Raw genomic sequence first — 20,304 nt, forward strand, 5'->3', positions numbered from 1 at the left:
TGGTACCAGACCCGAGTATCAGGAGTATACTGTGTCACTTGGGCTATAAATGCATCCTGCCTGAAAAAGGCCAGTATTTGCGTATATCCCTCCACCCCGTGCCCCAGTGGGAACATGACTGTCAGGGTTAAAAGAGTGTGAGTGTCTCCAGGTAAGTCAGTGTCATTATAATCAACTCCTCAGAAGAGTCAAAACTGATGATCCTCTGTTATTCTCAGTGGGAGATGCCACATGATAAGAATAGATCACCTGACTCTCTGAAGTTCTTTAGTGCTTCTAGATTTGGACCTATGATTCTTTGAAAAAGTTATAGATATCTTTTCATAGTTATTATGAGGCTTTCAATTAACTCTGTGTGCCTTTCTTTTTCTGAAAAACTCCCTTATGGATTTAGCATTATACAATATGTATTTAGTTTATAGAAAATAACTAAGAAACTCTTGGGAGCGAGGAGGAGTTTTCTGAGGTCTTAATTGGATTTTCAAGGTCATTTAATATTTTTCTGTTAATTAATTAGAAAGTTGCACAACAGACTTTTATGCTGAAATGGCCCCTGGGCACCTGATTGTCAATTTAGGCTGTTAAGATTCCACAATATTTAAATTTGTTTCTAATTTTAATTGTAAAAACAACCAACATAGCCTTTAAATGGGTCTGTAATTTTAATTTGAAAAACCGCTGATATACAAACACCATGATATAGCTGTGAAGTGTTCCTTGAAAACATGGTTTTTATTCTGAAGGGCTGTATCATAGGGTATGTTATAGTCTTACATGTTACAAATTGGGGATTCATTCCAAAAATCCCTGGAAAAAATATGAAATTCCTTTACATGCTGTATTGACTATTTCATAAAGCACTACTAAATTGTTATTTAATCTTTGCTTAAAGGAATTCAAAGCCTAGTCATCATTCAGTTGTATTTATTGAGCACTGTGTGCAGAACATTATACTATGCACAGGGGAGAATGCAATGCAATGCTTATTATGTGCCCGGCTCTGGTCTAAGTCCCTGTCCCACAGAGGGCTCACAGTCTTAATCCCCATTTTTTACAGATGAGGGCACTGGGGCACAGAGAAGTTAAGTGACTTGCCCTAAGTCACACAGCAGACAAGTGGCAGAGCAGGGATTAGCACCCAGGTCCTTCTGAATCCCGGGCCCATGTTCTATCCAGTAGGCCATGCTGCTTCTCCAAAGCTTGGAGAAGCAGCTGGAAGCTTGGACACCACAATAGCTTCATAGGGCCATTCTAGGGAAAAGACTAAGTGATATTACATGTGATAACTCAATTTTATTTTATTAATTTCTGGTCTAAATCCAAGTTTGATCATTAGTAGAATGACAGCAATTTTAATCGGAGGATCAATTAGGTTCTCTTATGTCTCCTAGCTCAGGTGTAGACATAATACAAATGTGTATTTTTTTTTAATCATGAAGTCACTCTCGTCAATAACTGAGAAACATAACTCTTGTCAAGTGACCTTTATATCCAATGAGACAAATGTAATTGCTGTACCACTTCTGTCTGGTTTAACAACCAACCAGAAAATATTCTTTAATAAGCTGCCACATGGAAATGGCGGTTTCTGGCAAAGGAAAGAAATGCTTAATCTTAGTTAATTAATGCTGTCTAATCTACCATAACTAATTATCTTTCAACTACAATAGCAGGTCACTACTGTGGTATTAAATGACACACAAAGATCAGAGTTTCAAATCCATCAATGCTTAAGTGAAAGTGAACAAAAAGAACTTGACCTTTTTTAAAGTTTACTGCAGAAAACAAGGTACTTATAATTATGTAGCAAATACTGATTAGAAACATGGAGAAAATGAAGACTTATTTTAGTATAGATCAACACCAAAGGATCTGGTTAATTGCACAGTAGGGACAGCCTTTGGCCTTAATTACACGATTATGGTGATTTAACCTCAACCCTAGACCTCAGGTACAGCACGGAGCTCAGGATTAGGTGACTTTTTGTGCAGACACAATTAAGGAAGTTGGTACACGAATAAGGATTGGTTTTATTACCCCCAACTTTTCCCCAGGCAAATATGTGAGTCATAGAACTGGAAGACTAGAAGAATTTAGGAGAGCCCTGTCTCTTTGAAAAAAGGTTTTTTGTTTTTTTTTCCCCAGCATTATTTTCAAGAGTTAAGGAATTGGGAACATTATGAAATCATTTGGGTGAGTACTGAAAAATTTCTCATTATAACTAATCTCTCATCATCACCTTCCCTACTAAGATGCAGGGTGGCTTAGTGGAAACTAATCCCAGGTTCACTAGTTTCCTGCTGTGTAACCTTGGGCAGTTCACTGGGTAGCTACCCCAATGCTTTACTGTACTCTCCCAAGTGCTTAGTACAGTGCACACAGTAAGCACTCAATAAATATGATTGAATGATGATGATTTGAGCCTACAAATTCAAAAGAAGCAAGAGACATGGTCCCTGCCCTCAAAGAATTTACAAATAGTGAGAGCAATGGAAAAAGCAAGAATTACTGCAGGTGACTGTACAATCTAGGGATTAATAGATATGTAAATGCCAATCATCCAGTTGTATTTATTGAGCACTTCCTGTGTACAGAGCACTGTACTAAACACTTAAGTAAACATATGGACAAAAGTGCTGAGGTTAAAAATAAAATACCTAAGTGGTAGGTGTTGGAAATTAACACCTGTGACTGTACAATCTAGGGATTAATAGATTTGTAAATGCCAATCATCCAGGTGTATTTATTGAGCACTTCCTGTGTACAGAGCACTGTACTAAACACTTAAGTAAACATATGGACAAAAGTGCTGAGGTTAAAAATAAAATACCTAAGTGGTAGGTGTTGGAAATTAACCAGGGAGGGCTTCAAAGAAGGGGTGAGCTGTGGTCTACTGAGGTGGAAAGAAGGAATCTGCTAAGATGTTGAATCATGCAACAAATAAACTCAAAAGCAACAATTTCAGGCTTTACAGCAGAATGTTCAAGGAAATAACCTAGTCATTTTCTTTGGGTTAAAAAATAAATCTTAAAAAGAGCACCATTAGAATATAAAAAGGCTTAGGTTTTCTTCAAGTACTGCAGAGGTAGGAACATTTCCTTGGCTGGACTAATAATTTCTTCTTGGATTGAACTGTAAATATGCTGGCTTGGTTGGGTATTATGTGTCTTCTATGCATATTTATTATAAATTAAGCATTAAATTTCCATGAATTAGCTCAAGGATGGATTTAAAGAGCAGAAAAATGCAGGCTGGCTTTTGTTTTATGGGTTACAGTTTTCATATTATACTTTCTTCAAGGAAGGATGCACATGCTTCCTTTATTGACATAGCTCTTCTGAAAACTAATATTTTCATGAGCATTCCTATTGTCATGTAAATTAATTTAAAATACCTTTTAAAGCTGTAATGAACACAAGGAACAAGGGAAATAGAGAGTGAAAAATGCTGAAAGAGAAAAATCAAAAGAAAATAGCCCAGTAAAATTGTATGGGCTTGCTGTTATACTTGACTGAATAAAAGACACATTTTGGTTTTAACTACCAAGATCTATTTTAAGTCAGACCTACACCGTACCAGATTTTTGAACCTGACTGTCCGACACAGAGATTCTCAGAGAACCTCAGTAGACTTACAGGAACTTCTTTGATGCCACACACTTCAACCCTAGGTTCATCTTACCTGCAACCATTTAGCCACTCAACTAGACCCCTAGCTTGGACAGTTGTTTAATCTCTTTGGAGGCAGGGATCCTTTCTACCAGCTCCCAAACCCTTAGCTCATCACACAGTTGTGCTCAATTAAATACCACTGATTGGTTGGTAACCATATGGGCTTGTTTATGATGCGGCTAATTCAATCATATTTATTGAGCACTTTGTGCAAAGCACTGTACTGGGGACTTAATGGAAGGAATTGTACACCTCTCAGAACTATCATCACCTCACTGTAACCTTTCTTTGCTTAAATATTTTATCCACCTGAGCTTTTTGAACACTATATTAGCATTTAGTTCCCCATGTGATCAATAAATACAGTTTACTGAAAATTTACTCGGTAACAAACACTGTACTGAGTGCTTGGGAGAATATAAGAGAGTTAGTGTACGAGAGCCCTGACTCCAGGGACTTTAAAATCTAGTGGGGAAACAGGTGGGGGAAAGGAACAGAGTTTACAGATAAGGACAAAAGTACTGTGGGGTAGAGGGAAAAGACTCAATTAGGTAGATGAAAGGGAAATGCTGAAGGGGTCTTAGGTGGTAATAATGATATTTGTTAAATGCTTACCATTTAACATAGTCTAATTGTCTACTGTTCTGTGGTTTACGGTGGTCTAAGGCTATTCCACATCATTTTGGCATTGTGTCTGGACTGTGACTTTAAAATGTCTCTCTCTCAGTTCTTGGCAGGTATCCCAAACTTTCCCATTCACCAGGATTCTAACTGTTACCTGTGTGGAGTCCATTTGGATTTTTGACTTGGATTATCCAGATTACAACAGTTGGGTTGCCACTTTGCTTGGCATGAGAAGACTTCTGGGACACTGGAGGGAATTCCAAACTGCAATAATTTTCACCTTTTCTAGAGAGAAATCATTCCGGTTTCACCTGAACAGTTTCCAGTGATGCTGTAAAAATGGAAATAATGTCTGACCATCTTGGAGCGTCTAGAAAGAAAATGAGTAAGTGAAACATATGCCCAGACTAGACTATGTCCTGTAAAATGCTAGTCACGTCCAAGGAGTCAGTTAATTCTGCATCATCAGCTGGTGCAAATCACTCTACAAGGCTCTTAGAATATTTATGGAAAAACTAAGGGACAAGATTCCTTCTCTCTTGCTAGATTGTAAAGTCTTTGAAGGCAGGTATCAGGCCTTCTAATACTATCATATTCTCCTTAGAACTTATTAGTACCCTGGTCTGCACATAGTAAGAATTCAAAAGATTAATTCTAATAGGAAGAATTCAATAATCGTGTAATGTTAAGAAAGCACAACAATAGAAGAAAAGAACATGAACTAGTGCATAAATATCTACAAGAAAGAATATAGGGAGGTAGCTTGGGAAGTTCCTTGGAGGAAATGGATTTTGAATTGGAAAGATTCAAGGTAAGGGAATGGGCAAGTGTTAGTGCACTGGTGGAGGGAGAGATGATGCCGGGAGATTTGCTAGGAGGCCTGAATGAACTGGGATGCAGCAGCTGAAGGGGGAAGTTAGGTATAGGCAAATCAACTGATAGTGTGTTTTGATGCTGATGAGGAACTTTCTCTGTTGGAGGCTTGGGAGGTGGAGAATAACCTGACCCTTTCTGAGCCTCTCAACATTTCAGAAAGCAGATGCCTATTCAATGAAGGACAGACTGAAGAGGGGAAAGGGTGAGTCAGAGACCAATAAGGTTAGAATAATTCAGCTGGGAGGTTATTAGGGCTTGTTCCAGGAGAGTCGGTTTACAAGTGGAGAGGAAAGGAAGTTTTCAAAGTATTAACTGTGGAAGAAATAGTAGGATTTGGAGTCAGAGTGCGAGGAGAAGAAGAAGAGGTCTGGAATACGACTGAGACCCATTTTGTAAGGTGACTTGAGGCTGGGGGTGAAAAGGGAGTTAGGGAGTGGTGGTGGAAGAATTCACAGGCTTGTCTGTTCTGCCCGACACCCAAATCCAACCCCCTATTTGTACAATAATGTAGAGACCCTGTGTATGTGTGTGTTTGTTTATACACTTGGAGACCAAGAATAGAACGAATTATCTGATAGATACAGAGACCACAGAAGCCTCATTTTCTTAAGGAGAAGTACTGGGCTTGTAGAGAGTAGACTTTCTTCACATTTTCACACACAAATAGAGAAGTAATGTGATTATTTTTCCATTAAAGAAATACTTAGATTTCACTGAAGCGATTCAATCTGAAGCAAATGTTCCATTTGATTCTTAATTCATTGAATTTATCCTTTGTTGTTTGAGTTGCCAATGCAAGACTTCATTAACCTGACCTATCACTCCCAGATCACAGCAGTATTGTATTTTCATTCATTCAAATCAGCCATAAGTAATTTGTCAACTTTACCACCAAGTTTCCCCACATTTCCTAATCTCCAAAGGGTGCAAACATAGTTTGGGGGGCGGGGAGGAGTAGAGAAATGTTATAAAAAAGAATCTTGGTTGCCCCTCCCTGAATGCTACTTTATGCTACTATATTATCCAATACTCCCTCCACCAAATTGTATCATGCGGCCCAGAGGAAGTGCACACACAGCATAAGAGATAAAATAACACTCCGTAGAAGGCAGAACAGAATAATAAAACACCATCCTCCGTTTCCAGACACGGAAACACCTCAGGCAAAGAATAGCTGAGTGTGATAGCAACACGAAATCGTGGGTACCCGTAGAGTTTTTTATGGAATGATTTACCGACAGAGAGCCATCTGGCCCCTACTGCAGGTATTTTATTTTTTCTCTCTCATAAATACCCACTAAGGGAAGAGTAATTCTAGACTGTAAATCTATATGGCCTGTACTGTCAGTCATACATTTTATAAATCTTTAACTTACAAAGGAGATCGTGATCATCAATTAATGCCCTCAGGCTCCCAGCGTGTCCATGACTCCGTAACCACCCAGAGGTATTTTTGGCAACTTCTGCTTTAGCTGTGGCCTATGGGGAAAGTAAAATGATCAGTGATGATATTTATTGAGCGCTTATCAGAGCACAAAGCAAGCCTCAAAGAGTTTACAACTATGAGGCCTAAAAGCACATTTTGGTCAATTTCCATAGATTTCAGGGTAGAGCAGATCATTGAGATCAAGAAGTATGTTTAGGGCCCAGGTACATGGATGTATTAGAGAAGACCCAGAATTAATGTCGATACTTTCCTTGAGACAGATAAGACATAGCTAGCATGGTAATTTGGGCTGTTCTTTGCTTATCTACCTCCAGAATCTAAGTTTCTTGAAGACAGGGATCCTGTCTATTTATTTCATTATACTTTCTCTCCCTAGGACTTAGCCAGGTGCTTTGTATAACTACTATTGACTGATGAGTGCTGTCTGAAGGGAAAATTATTCCAGAGAGCCGTTCGGGTGGGAGATGGACGTATGTTCATTCATTCATTCAGTTGCATTTATTGACCATTTATGCAGAGCACTGTGCTAAGTGCTTGGGAGAGTACAAGACAATACACTGATACATTCCCTGCCCACAATAATTACGGCATTTATTGTGTTTACTATGTGTCAGGCACTATACTAAGTGCTGGGCACTGGGCTAAGCACAGTGAGCTTACCATCTAGTTCCATAGGGTATCTTTCAGGTTCTGTCTCTCCCTTTTCTCCTTCCTAATCTTGGACCCTTTTTCAGACCATTAATGTCATATCTTCAAGAAATAATTTTTTGGCAATTTTCAGCATGCAGTCTGGGTTCAAAAGAAGACCTGCAGAGACACCTCATCCACAGGCGTGAGTTTGATTATGTCTGCCTGCCTCACATGGTGCCTTTGAGGAAAACTTTGTGAGAGGAAAATGGGAAAGAGATTCCTTGAGTTTAAAACCAGTGTAAAGTTTCTCTAAAAGGGGGGCTTTTTCTCAGCTCTCCGCAGCTTAGCATTTTGAAAAGGAATAATCAGGCTTATTAGAACAACATTCTCTCCAGGATCATAAATGAATGGAATAATTGACTCTTTACAAGAGCCTAATTTACCCAGTCTCTGGAGGGAACATTTTTCTGAACATCAACCCCCACTCCTTTGATCTTCTGAACCTGGACCACCCCTTTTTCTGGGGGTCAGGAGCAGGTAGGTGACTAATAATTGTTCTTTATCACGGTTACATAGGTAGATTCTAGCTTGTCAGAGGCAGGAATTTCTGAAAAATATTTCAACACTCTGGTAAGCTGAGGCTTGGCATTTGACTCTTCTCAGGCCTTCCAGAAACATGTGAGCTCTTTAAAATTCCTCCCTCACACTGAGTTTTTTTCTGTCAAAGGCGTCCGTGCTAGGGAAGAGGGTGCAGACTGACACTGGCGTGAACTAAGAGTGGGGTGTCATCCCTTAGTAAGGCCATGGCTGTTCCATACATCAATCAATGGTATTTATTGAGCACTTACTGTGTGCAGAGTACTGTACTATGCCCTTGAGAGAGGACAGTACAATAGAGGAATCCCCCCTCCAGCTGAGAGAAAACCAGTCTCCGTTAAGCGTCTGTCTCTACCTGGCAAAGGGACTCATGGGAGACATTTAGTTTTAAAACTTCGTTCCCAAATTCCAAAGACTTTCACTGGTAACAGTGTCAGAATGATGATGTATTGTATGGGAAAATTCATCCATCACAAACCTCTGTGCGGTATCACAGATGAATAATTTTAGAAACAGAAAAAGGTGGTGGGAAAGTTAACTTATATGTAAAAAAAAGGCTTTTGGTAATAAGGTTGATTTGGGTTTAGACACAGTAACAGCAGTCAGGATCTTCTCTACCCCTAACCCCACTCCTTTGCTGAAGATGAGACAAAACCTATGAACATTCTCTAGCCTGTAAACTCACTGTGGGCAGGAAACGTATCTGCCAACTCTGAGGTATTGTACTCCCCAAACACTTAGTCCAGTGCTCTGCACACAGTAAGCGCTCAATAAAAACCATAGACTGCCATTCAGTTCAGAGATGTAGTGAAGACTAGCCACATCTCCGAGTCCACATTAGAAATACAGAGAGGAAGATATGATCTGGGCCAAGGACATATTTCTGATGCCTCCAGTGTCCATTCATCTCCCTCCTTGAAGACTGTCCCGAGTGACTCCAGGGATGCCACTGTACCCTTTCAGGTGAGGACAAACTAACTGACCAGATTGTACTCACCCAAGCACTTTATACAGTGCTCGGAGATGGAAGGAGGGATAGTGGAAAGAAAAAGGTTGAGACATAAAATGGGAAATAGGGAGTGTCTGTGAAGCCCAAATTAAGCATGTTTGATCATTTGGTTTTTTTTTTCTAAACCAGGTTAAGTCTCAACTATTTTGGAAAAGTGACCTTCCTGAGAGCAAGGATCCTGTTTTGAATTTGCCAGATATTAAAAAAGAAAGGGGGTAGGTACCAAAACACGAGTAACGTCTGCAGAGAAATTTAAGTATACTATTTCACTGGCACAATGAGCTACTTTTAAAGCGAGATGTGGGGCCACGCTTCCAATTCTAGGGATAGAACAGCAGCTGTGCATCAATCATTGGTATTTATTGAGCACGTACAGTGCGCAGAACACTATAAGTGCATGGGAGACACAATACAACAGAGTTGTTAGTCAAGTTCTCTGCCCACAGAGAGCTTACAGTCTAGAGGGGGAGACATTGCCTGGTCAAGTAGGGGGACCTTAGTGAAAGGGGTGTCCCCTTTTGGAAATAAAACACTTCCTGAATGACAGATATATGTATATACCTGTATATAGCTGTAATTTATTTATTAATATTAATGTCTGTCTCCCCCTCTAAACTGTAGCTCTTTGTGGGCAGGAATGTGTCTGTTGTTATACTGTACTCTCCCAAGTGCTTAGTACAGTGCTTTGCATACAGTAAGTGTTCAATAAATGCAATTGAAGAAGGAATGAAGTAACATGGTGGTGGCCATGGACCATCATCGTGCCTTCAAATGTGGTCCATAGCCAATGTGTCGCTGCCACAGGGGGTTTAGTCAATCTCATCTTTTAATCACCTTTTCGGGAAGCAGCATGGCCTAGCGGCAATAGCACCAGCCTAGGAGTCAGAGGACATAGGTTTTAATACCACTTGTCTGCTGTGTCACTTTGGGCAAATCACTTCTCTGTGCCTCAGTTACCTCTTCTGTGAAATGGGGATTAAGACCGTGAGCCCCGTGTGACAGGGACTGTGTCCAACCAGATTAGCTTGTATCTACCTCAGTACTTAGAACAGTGCTTGGCACACAGCGCTTAACAAATACCATTATTATCATTGGCATAGTGACCTTTTGAGATAGAACTACTGGTCTTTAATGCTGATTTGATTTAGAGCTCTCTTTCACTTCACAATCTTGCTGCCAAGTTTACCTTGGCTTCAGCACTTCCCTTTCACTGTCTCTGAAGTATTTTGTCTGACTTGAATGATTGAAGCCCACTTCAATCTAGCATTGAATAATAACATTTCTAGCATTAATCCAAAGGGCCTTGCTTTGCCCAGTAGGACGGGAAAGGAAGCATTTTGAAAGGGAGATAATCTACGTACCTGTTTACAAATCCTTCATTATTGGTGCAAGGAGAAGACAATAGGTTGAGAGCGTAGTTGCAGAAGGGATAATAGTGACAGATGCTTGGGGGAAGAAAATGGGAAGAGTCAGTCAAATATATTTATTGAGCACTTACCATGTGCAGAGCACTGTACTTAGCACTTGGGAGAGTACAATATCACAATAAACAGACACATTCCCTGCCCACAACCAGTTTACAATCTGCAGGAATTCCTTATTGAAGGCACATCTTCTCCAAGAGGCCTTCCTGACTAAACCCTCATTTCCTCTTCTCCCACTCCCTTCTGAGTCACCCTGGCTTGCTCCTTTTATTCTCCCCTGTCCCAACCCCACAGCACTTATACACATATCTGTAATTTTTTTATTTTAATGTCTGTCTTCCCTTCCCCATCCCCCCCAGATCATAATAATAATTTTGGTATTTGTTAAGCCCTTACTATGTTTCCAGGCACTGTACTAAGCGCTGGGGTGCATACAAGCAAATCAGACAGAATCCCTGTCCCATGTGGGGCTTACATTCTCAATCCCCACTTTACAGATGATGTACCTGAGGCACAAAGAGGATGACTTGCCCAAGGTTGCAGAGCAGACAAGTGGGAGAGCTGGGATTAGAACCCATGACCTTTTGCCTCTCAGGCCTGTGCTCTATCCACTAAGCCGTGCTGAATTGAAACTGTGATGAGTGACGGCTGTAGGGAATGTCCTGGGGAGAAGTTTAGGTGAGAGAGCTAGTTTCCCTGGGCTAGGTTTCAGTCAATCAGTGGTATTTATTGAGCACTTACTGTGTGCAGAGCACTGTACTAAACACTCAGGAGAGTACAATATGACAGATTTGTAGACAGGCTCCCTCTCCACACAGAGCTTACAGTCTAGAGGATTTCTCTCCAGGGGCCCTGCAGCTCCTTCCCAGAGTTTCTCTTGGTCCAAAACTCCAGCATGTACTCAGTAGTTTCTGATTCCAAACTTCCACCTTTGCTACGTTAATGTTAGTTCCTCTGTGAATAATGCATATTCAAAGACATAATTGATTCAAGGACAGAGTATGAATTTTCACTAAATGAAGATTTAATCAGTTTTAAAGTAACAAATTTACCTTGGAAAACAGCAATAAATCATTTACTAATTATAATAAGGGGCTGAATTCTCTTGGGCTCGGGAAAAGGGAAGGGTATTTTGCCGCCCTGGGACAGCTCCTTTCAAAGCAGTGGAAGCTTGAATTTGTTCAACATTAATTATTCACCTTTATTATACTGTCTCTGGAAATGAACATACAGTATGCCTGGAGAATTCAGTGCAAAGGGACACTGCAATCTTCCCGATTCACTAGCCCTCCGTGGTAGAAAGGTTAGAGGAAAAGCAGTATGGTCTAGTGGATAGAGCCCAGGCCCGGGGGTCAGCAGGACCTGGGCTCTAATCCTGGCTTTGCCGATTGCCTGCTGTGCGTTGTTGGACAAGTGACTTAACCTCTCTTTGCCTGTTACCTAACCACTGAAATGGGGATTAAGACTGTGATCCCCACAGAGGACATGGACGGTGTCCAAACTGATTGGCTTGTATCTCTCCCAGTGATTAGTATAGAGCCTGGCACTTAACACATACAATTAAAGAAAGGGAAAAGGTGATAAGGGGATTGCAGAGGGAACAGTGGATGTTTTACTCTGGTGCGTTTTCCCAAATATTCAGTAGAGTGTCTCAAACTCAGTGGATACTCAATAAATATACCGGTACTCTTACTACTGGGAGAAGCAGCGTGACTCGGTGGAAAGAGCACGGGCTTGGGAGTTAGAGGCTGTGGGTTCTAATCCCGGCTCCGCCATTTGTCTGCTTTGTGACCTTGGGCAAGCCACTTCACTTTTCTGTGCCTAAGTTATCTGATCTGTAAAAGGGGGATTAAGACTGTGAGCCCCACATGAGACAACCTGATTCCCTAGTATCTACCCAGAGCTTAGAACAGTGCTCGGCCCATAGTAAGTACTTAACAAATTCCATTATTATTATTATTACCAGATGTGAAGGGGAGAACTGAGCTCATTGAATGCAAGAAGAATTACATTGTGCTTTGCAGGAAATTTGGCTCTGAATAACCTCTCCAGTTTTTTAAACAGATTAGATCGGTCACTTTTATCTCCGAATAAGTTTTGACAAAGTTATGAACACCTGAAAACCACATGGCCAGTGTGATCTGTCAGGGCAAAATGCTGCTTTCATCGTAACTGAAATCAAAAATCCTTAATGAGACATACTGGCACTTAACATGTCCCATTAAGGATTTTTGACTTCAGTAAGGATGAAGAAGCATGAGATGCATTCCTTGATCACATTCATCCTTAGCGGCAGATTGGGATATCAAGGGGAAGCTCAAAAACAACATCGGATTCTGTAAGCAGCAGGCATATCATAACAGCAAGGAACTACTTGACCTACTTGCTTGCACTCACTGTTAGTCATTCATCAGTCCATAATCCCACCCGCACTTGAGACTGCACCATGTGAAGCGTGACACCTGTGAACGGCAGCTCTGTATCATCTCCTAATTTGAAAAACATTAATTTCTAAATTTCTTGAAAAGACAAATTAATATTTACATTTATATTTGACAAACCCACATGGAACTTTATGATATGCACCGTGGGTACAATTATGCATGTAAATTTCACACATAAATGCCGGCTATAAACGGAGACTTAAACAAGGAAGAAAACTCTGATGCATAATAGTTTGAGAGTGGTAATTTTGCTTGGGGTAACGGCATCCCTTTAAATTTCATTCTATGTCCCCAGATATATGAGTACATTGAGTAAGCAGGGATGCAGTGAACTGAACTGCACATTAGAAATGAAGTTACTTTGTAATTCCCAAATAGAGTAATGCCCAACCAAATTTTGTTGGGTTTTTGTTTTGTTTTTTTGCCACAGGCTAAATGGCCATGCTCCCCACTGACTTTTTCCTGCATCCAACTGGTGCAAAATTATATCCATGAGTTTACTTCCTTGGAAGTCTGTAAATAAATTTTATTTGCTTTTCCCTTTAACCTTGCATTCTCTTGAGATTGCTTAATACAGTGCTCTGCACACAATAGCCTCTCAATAAATGCAATTGATTGATTGTGATTTCCAGTTTTATTATCCTCCCCCCTCCTGCCTCAACCATTTGTAAATCATTTACAATTGGAGCTGCTTAAAGGGGAACATGTCTCAAACCCCCCAAACACTAGTACGGTGCTCTGAACGAAACAGATGCTCAGTGGATACTATTGATTATTATCTGGAGTAAATATAGCATCAATCAGTCATGTATTGAACACTTGGGAGAGGATAGTAGAAATGATCCCTGTCCTCTAGAAACTCTCTGGTGAGAGAGACGCCCTAAAATAAGTTACAGGTAGAAGGAAAGGAACAGTATGTAAAGATATGTAAGTCACTGCTATCACTGAGTGCTACCACTGACTGGGGTGGTGGGGAAGTGAGTGCTGAGGTGATGAAGAAGTGCTGAAGAAGCAGTTGTGAGAGACAATAATATGTGGAGATGACAGTTTAATCAGAAATGGCTTCCACATGTTATGAAAATATGTATTGGGAGACGAACAAGAGAGCGAACAAGTAAACCTGTCAGTAAACAATGAGGTTTCAAAGCAAAGTCAACATTTGTGAAGCGGTAGTCTTATCCAACCTTCTTCCCAGGTGAGGGAATGGAATCTGTTCCCCTTGTGATACTCAATGGGAAAATGTCACCTCCACCTGTGAACTCTCCTTTATCATCAGATGCTTAGCTGAGCCGCAGTGCAAACCCGAAAAACATCTGGAAGAAGAGATGCGGGAAGTCTTCACTACCTGAATGTGCTACTCTCAGGAATTTCACCATCTAAGCAAAAGGGAGGTAGGAGATTACAGGTTAGTGTTATAAGCACTGAAGCTGTTTTGAGAAGAGTCCATAGTCTCCATGGGCAGTGAGCGTATCTCAAGATGCGGTCTTGGGAAAGAGAAGAAAAATAATCTAAAAATCGGGCCTGGCTACACCAGAACAATAAAATTAAAAAGTCCATTTTTGGAAGGAACTGCAGTTCTCAGACAAGATTTCAAGGTTATAACTTTAATTTAGTTTTTCTGGCACTGAAAATTAGGTTTGCCGAAGCTACTGGCAAAATTCAAGTCTTTTCCACTTTTTTTCTCCCAGTGCAATCCCTCTCCTTGCCTGGAAAATTAAGGAAACCTATAGTGGGGAGGACTTCTGTGAACCAAGATTAAACTTTTTGAAACAAAACACAACCTTTAGAAAACACAGACGTTCCTTGAAATGATTACTGATTTGGAAATCCGTGGCTATTCTCAAGATAGACAGGGGATCTGAACTAGATAGAAAAATGCTTGGAAAAATCATTCGGATTCTGAAAATTCCAAATATTTTTAAAGTCGTTTGAGTCTTTTTTCAAGAAAAAAAAAACCCCAAATGGATTCTGGGGGAACCAATCACGAAACTTCCAAGGATGGGTATGTGTGTGGATAGTTTTTCAATGAAGATGTATTCGTGCTGCATTGTTAGGAGAGCGGAATTACCTGCTCCACCTAGTGGCCACATCCCTTCCTGCAGCTTTTGACTTTCAGATGCTGCGACTCTCACAGTGTCTATTCAAGGACAGCATCACTCATCTAAACACTGCGATGCGAAAGCAGACGCGGAGAAGGTACAGCGCAGGGCAGATGCTGCTAGGACTTGATGCCATCTGTTAAGCTGCTGCATTATTGTAGCTGGAGATTATACTTAATTCATATGGGTGTCTATACTGCCTTTATCATGTAGAAAAGCTTCAGCATCTGGTTCTTTGAATTTGTTTCTGTGCTTTCGGAGATAGATCATCTCAAATCACCTTCCTGCTCCTAGCTGTCTGCTTCAAGCAATACCCAAATGAGAGGTCTGCTAGGCTAATACACTCTTCCTAACTGAAAGAACACGAGAACACACAAAAAAATTAGGTAGGACCCTCAAGACTCGTTATTTAAGGAAAATGGAGTCTATCATACATTTTGCTCAAGTCCGGTCTGCTTGGATGAATGCAGGCATCCTAAATATTTGCATTATTATTTTCTCTCCAAAGTATTCAGATTCTGACTTTAGAATCACCACCCGGAGAGGCAGTTGGTTTGCTATGCTTATTCATTCTTATAGCCAGTAATTCTGATTTAATTTCAAGAGCAGCCTAGCAGAGCCTACTTTAGGGAATTTGCTTTACTTCTTGCCCGTTTCATCAGCCGATTAGTTGTTGGAAATTAAATCAAGAAGAGGTTAACGTAACTTGAACACAGAGAATTCAGGAAATGGAAGAATTGAAGTCCTTTGCAAGAGCACAGTTGGATCTCTCAGACAAGATGTTGAATGGGAAATTTGTTCTACGTTGCAAGCTACCATCAGGGCGGTGCTTTATGTTCTTAGAGCTGACACATTTTAGATCTTCTTTCGTTCCATGATTAAGAATTTGCATCTTTAAAGTTTATGAGCAGGGCCAAGAGTTAAAATGACTAATTTGATTCAGTGCTTTGAACCTTGTGGGTTAACTGACTCTTCTAATGATACTAATTATATTTATTAAACATGCACTGTGAGCTAAACTTGGTTTAGAAATAAGAGGAAGGGATAGAGGGAAAGCAGGTATTACATTTTACAGAATAAGGAGACTGAGGTACATTGGCAGAGCTGGGATTAGAATTTGAGTCTCCTGAATTCTAACCCTTTCCACCACTACTTTTCTATTGACTCATTTATGAGACTGAGGCTGAACTGCAACTGGAAGGGAATTACAAACAATTGTCACCGAAGGGACAATACAAAGTTGTTACTTTCTTCATTTTTCCTTTCACTTTTGTTGCAACGAGCAGATAGTTGTGTTTTCTTGCTGCCCCAACTGCCTGTCAATATAGGGTTGTGTCAAACACCGTCCTTTTGACCACAGCACAATGCTACCGGTCAAGTGATAACTGTGGTCTTGGACTTGTAATTATGTTGGTGATTGGTGGCTCAGGATAGTTCATTTCCAACAGTGTCAAGCAATGACTGGTTCAATGATTTTGAATCACTGAAGTGGAGAGCATGCTTTAGCTTAGTATCATCGATACAAGCGTGCAAAGAGGACCTTACAAGAGGGGGTATCCTACAAGCCTTTGTTTTTATACTTTTTACCTACTCTCTTTGGGTCCTCTTCCCATCATGTATCTTGGCTACCCTTTCCTCTTGCCCCTAGGGCATCTCCCCATGGATAATAATAATAATAATAATTATGGTATTTGTTAAGTGCTTACTGAAGACATAAAAATATTTACATCTGTCTTCCCTTTAGAGTGTTAAGCTTCTTGGGATCTGGGAAGGCATCTTGTCCTATCTCCCAAATGCGTATTACAGGCCCCAACTATCAGCCAATAGACTTTACTGAGCGATCATTGTGGGCAGAGCACTGGGGAGAATATAATCCCAGCTCTCAAGCAATCTAGTTGGGAAGAGAGGCACAAAATTATTTTCAGATAGAAAGGCAGAGTGCATTCATTCTGAGGTGCTAATTGGGAGGATATGATCAAAGGAGAAAATTAATCTGAGAAAGCCTTCTGGAGGGATTGGAAGGAAGGAGAACTGCAGTGTGGAAGATTTGGTAGGGAAGAAGGGTCCAGACGTAAGGAAGGGCGGGTGCAACACTGGATGTGACAGAGTCAAAAAACAATCATAGAAGAGTGTAAGGTGTCGGGAAGTGGGAGGAGAAAAACGATGAAAAACCTTAAAAGCGATAATTGGGAGTTTCTGCTTAATGTGTGGAGAGGAACTGAGTCACGATTGGAGATTTTGGGGGAGTAGAGAGTGATGTGCAGAATGACATACCCCCAACAAATAAAATACATCATCTACGTCATTGATTACACTGAAAGCGTGAAAGGAAGCATGGATAATGCTGTAATGCGACTCACCCCAGGGGCAGATGGTGAAACTGGAGAGATCCAACGGTGCCTGCCGCAGTGGGAAAAGGCTTTGTTGTCTGCTTCCTCCACAGGGCCAAACGGAAGCTCGGAGAAAGCCCTGGCCCGTGCTTGGTTCGACCCACTCGGGATAAGGAGCAATGGTAGCCCGGCTGGTGTCCGTTGCAAGAAGGTCAGTCGGCTTTCGAGGCGCTAACCGGTTCATGGTGAAGTGCTGAAATGTATCATTTAGCTTACCTGGAAGATGAGGCTGAAAATCTCCACCGACCTATTCGCCGCGTGGACCCGGGTCACTGTCTCCTGCAGTTCTCTGATGGTACCGCTCAGGGGAAGCCTGGGACCCCAGTTACCAAATTGCCGCTCGGAAATCATTTAGACTGATGCCTCAGCAGGGGACGTCCGCCTTTGAAGGGAATGAATATATGTAGTTCCAAAGAATCAGATAATGCACCGACACGTAGCCAAAAAGTTCATGATTTCAGAAGGTCGTGGATTTGAATCCCGGCTCCAACACTTGCCTGCTGTGTGACCTCGGACAAGTCGCTTTACTTCTCTGTGCCTCAGTTTCTTCATCTGTTAAATGGGGATCGAAACTCTGAGCTCCATGTGGGATACGGACTGTGTCCCACCCGATTTACTTGGATCCACTCTAGCACTTAGTAAAGTGCCTGGCCCAGAGTAAGTGCTTAACAAATACCACAATTATTATTATTATTATTATTATTAGTCCCCTTCACTTGCACTGGGATAAACCAGTATTTTGTCCCTTTCAGGGTTCCTTCATTCGAGGAAGTTTGCACTTTGGCACTCTGAGAGGCCTCCATCTTGGGAATCCAGGAAGAACCCAGAATAGCACCGAGAGTTGGTCCATGAACGTTCTCCCTCATGCAGTGTTCTGTACACCGTAAGTGCTGAATAAATTCCACCGATTAGTTGATTCAGCCATTTAAGTGTTCTGGAGCACTTACCGCTTGTGGAGCACTATTCCAGCCTCGGGGGAGAGTTAAACGAAAGCAAAAGACACAATCACTGCCCTTGAGAAACTAATTTACAAAGGCTGTAGGGGAAAAAGAGATTCAAAATGACACACTAATTTTTTGGATATCTCATTTCATTGCTGTTTTCCCCCACCCCTCCACCTCCTTGGAGGAGAAACTAGTTTAAATACATTTTTATAGGCTTTTCTACCACACCCCCTTCATCCAGCCTCAGGGATCTCTTCATCAAAGGTGGCAACAAATCAAGAATCCTTTTACAATTAGGGCAGGGGTCAAGGGATTTCAGGAAAATTGCTATTGCAGTGGTGTGGAGAAGTTTCCACATAGCTGGGTGTCCTAGTGTCACATCCCTAATAAATGAGGGCCACCAAATTCTCTGCTTTTCTTTTATAAAATGTGCGCTCTTTAATCAGCCATGTTCATACCTTTAACCTGACCTCAAACATGAAAAATTCTCTAATCCTGGTCATTCCATCAAAAGGGGCACTTGAGGAAATCCAATGGGAAATTCACTAAAATGAACAAAGATGCAAAAAAATGCTATTAAAACATGAATAGAGATCAAGATGATCCCAAAGCCCATTAGCAATATTTAACCTCCAGTCTGCAGCATGATATGAATGAAATGTCTTTTCTCTCTTTCAAACTGTACCCACATGAACACAATGGAAAGAGAAGGTGGGTGGAAAGTTGTAGGAGACAATGTAAAATAACTGAGATTTATGTTTGTTTAAGCCTCTGATTTGCATTTCAGCTTTCTAATAACTGACTTCATGAGTAACAACCCGTGGCTGTGTGAAAGCTTTTCAGATTTCATTCTTCTCTTTGCAAGCTTTTGGAAGTTGTTGCTAAGCAAACCTTTTCCAGCTTCTGGGACATTCCAAACAGAGTCTGAAGATATTCAACTGTACTGGTTTGGCAATAAACAGTCATGTGACCACACCTTTTGAGCATTTCATTCTTTCAGCAGTTCTGTTTCAGTTACTTCATGCAAAACAGAAAGATTAGGAAGTCATTTGGTCTCAGTGCACCAATCTAAGGAATGAAGAACATGAATTTCACCTCAAGCAATAAGCTAAATGTTTTTTTTTTTTTAAAGTCCCTATGCTTTCTAGAGTCTCTTCAAAGTCTCTATTGTGACTGTGAATTTGTGGGTAGACCTTAAAGGTCTGCAGCCTCCAGTATCGAATTGGAAATAGTCACATTTTCAGAAGCAGGTCTTTCTGGAGTCCTGGACCATGTATTAGAGTGTAAATCCAGATTATGATTATACTGGAGTTTGTAAGCTCCTTGAGGGCAGATAACATATGTCTCGCTGCTTAGTTCAATGCCTAGACCTCAAACACCACTGTTTGATCGTTGAAGGTCCACAGAAGAGAAAGCTGAAGCTGACAGAAAAAAGGAGAACTTGTGAGATAGAACAAGAGCAAAGAGCCTCTTTGGATAACAGTTGAAACTCTAGGGAATTTCCTAAAGTAGCCTCTGAATTTTTGAGTTTCCCACTTAGGATTTTATGGATCTAACTGGGCACCAAATCACCAAACTCATTCCATAAAGAGAGCCCTTCATGTTCAACACTGATTCTGCTATTCAGAATTCACCGCAATGTGCTTCTCAGATCCTTACAACAATCCAAGGTTATGGAGTCAAAGCCACGGGACTGTACTCCCAGAGAGTCAAAGAGAGTGTGGTCAAGGGACAAGAAGTAGAAAGAACACAGGCCTGGAAATCTGAAAACCTGGGTTCTAATCATGGCTCTGCCACTTGCCAGCTGTATGATCATAAATGAGTCATTAAACTTCTCCGTGACTCAGTTTTCTTATCTGTTAAATGGGAATTCATTACCTGCTCTCCCTTCTTCTGAGACTGTGAGTTCCATGTAGGGTCCTGATTATATGGGATCTACCTTGCATCTCAGCTCTGCCACTTTGCTGTATGACCTTGGGCAAGTCTATTCACTTCTCGGTGCCTCAGTTCCCTCATCTGTAAAGTGGGGATTAAAACTGTGAGGCCCATGGACAGGGATGTGTCAAATCTAATTTGCTTGTATTCACCCCAGCGCTTAGTACAGTGCCTGGCACATAGTAAGCACTTAAATACCACAATTATTATCACT

The 20,304-nt window shown here is 41.0% G+C and overlaps 2 long non-coding RNA genes across 2 annotated transcripts in view; both read left to right on the forward strand.

Annotated features, from left to right (window-relative positions):
• Positions 1 to 17,744, forward strand: part of LOC120638820 — a 273,112-nt gene extending 255,368 nt beyond the window's left edge. The window contains exons 11-15 of the long non-coding RNA XR_005660799.1: positions 2,146 to 2,193; positions 4,399 to 4,680; positions 8,984 to 9,069; positions 13,999 to 14,127; positions 17,265 to 17,744. This is a non-coding gene — a long non-coding RNA (uncharacterized LOC120638820). The remainder of the gene's footprint in view (positions 1 to 2,145; positions 2,194 to 4,398; positions 4,681 to 8,983; positions 9,070 to 13,998; positions 14,128 to 17,264) is intronic.
• An 86-nt stretch (positions 17,745 to 17,830) lies between these two features.
• Positions 17,831 to 19,130, forward strand: LOC114816733. Its single transcript, XR_003764544.2, has 2 exons — positions 17,831 to 17,868; positions 17,964 to 19,130. It is a non-coding gene; the product is annotated as an uncharacterized LOC114816733 (long non-coding RNA).
• The last annotated feature ends 1,174 nt before the right edge of the window (positions 19,131 to 20,304 follow it).

Source organism: Ornithorhynchus anatinus, chromosome 14, assembly GCF_004115215.2.
Source record: "Ornithorhynchus anatinus isolate Pmale09 chromosome 14, mOrnAna1.pri.v4, whole genome shotgun sequence".
Lineage (NCBI taxonomy): Eukaryota > Metazoa > Chordata > Mammalia > Monotremata > Ornithorhynchidae > Ornithorhynchus > Ornithorhynchus anatinus.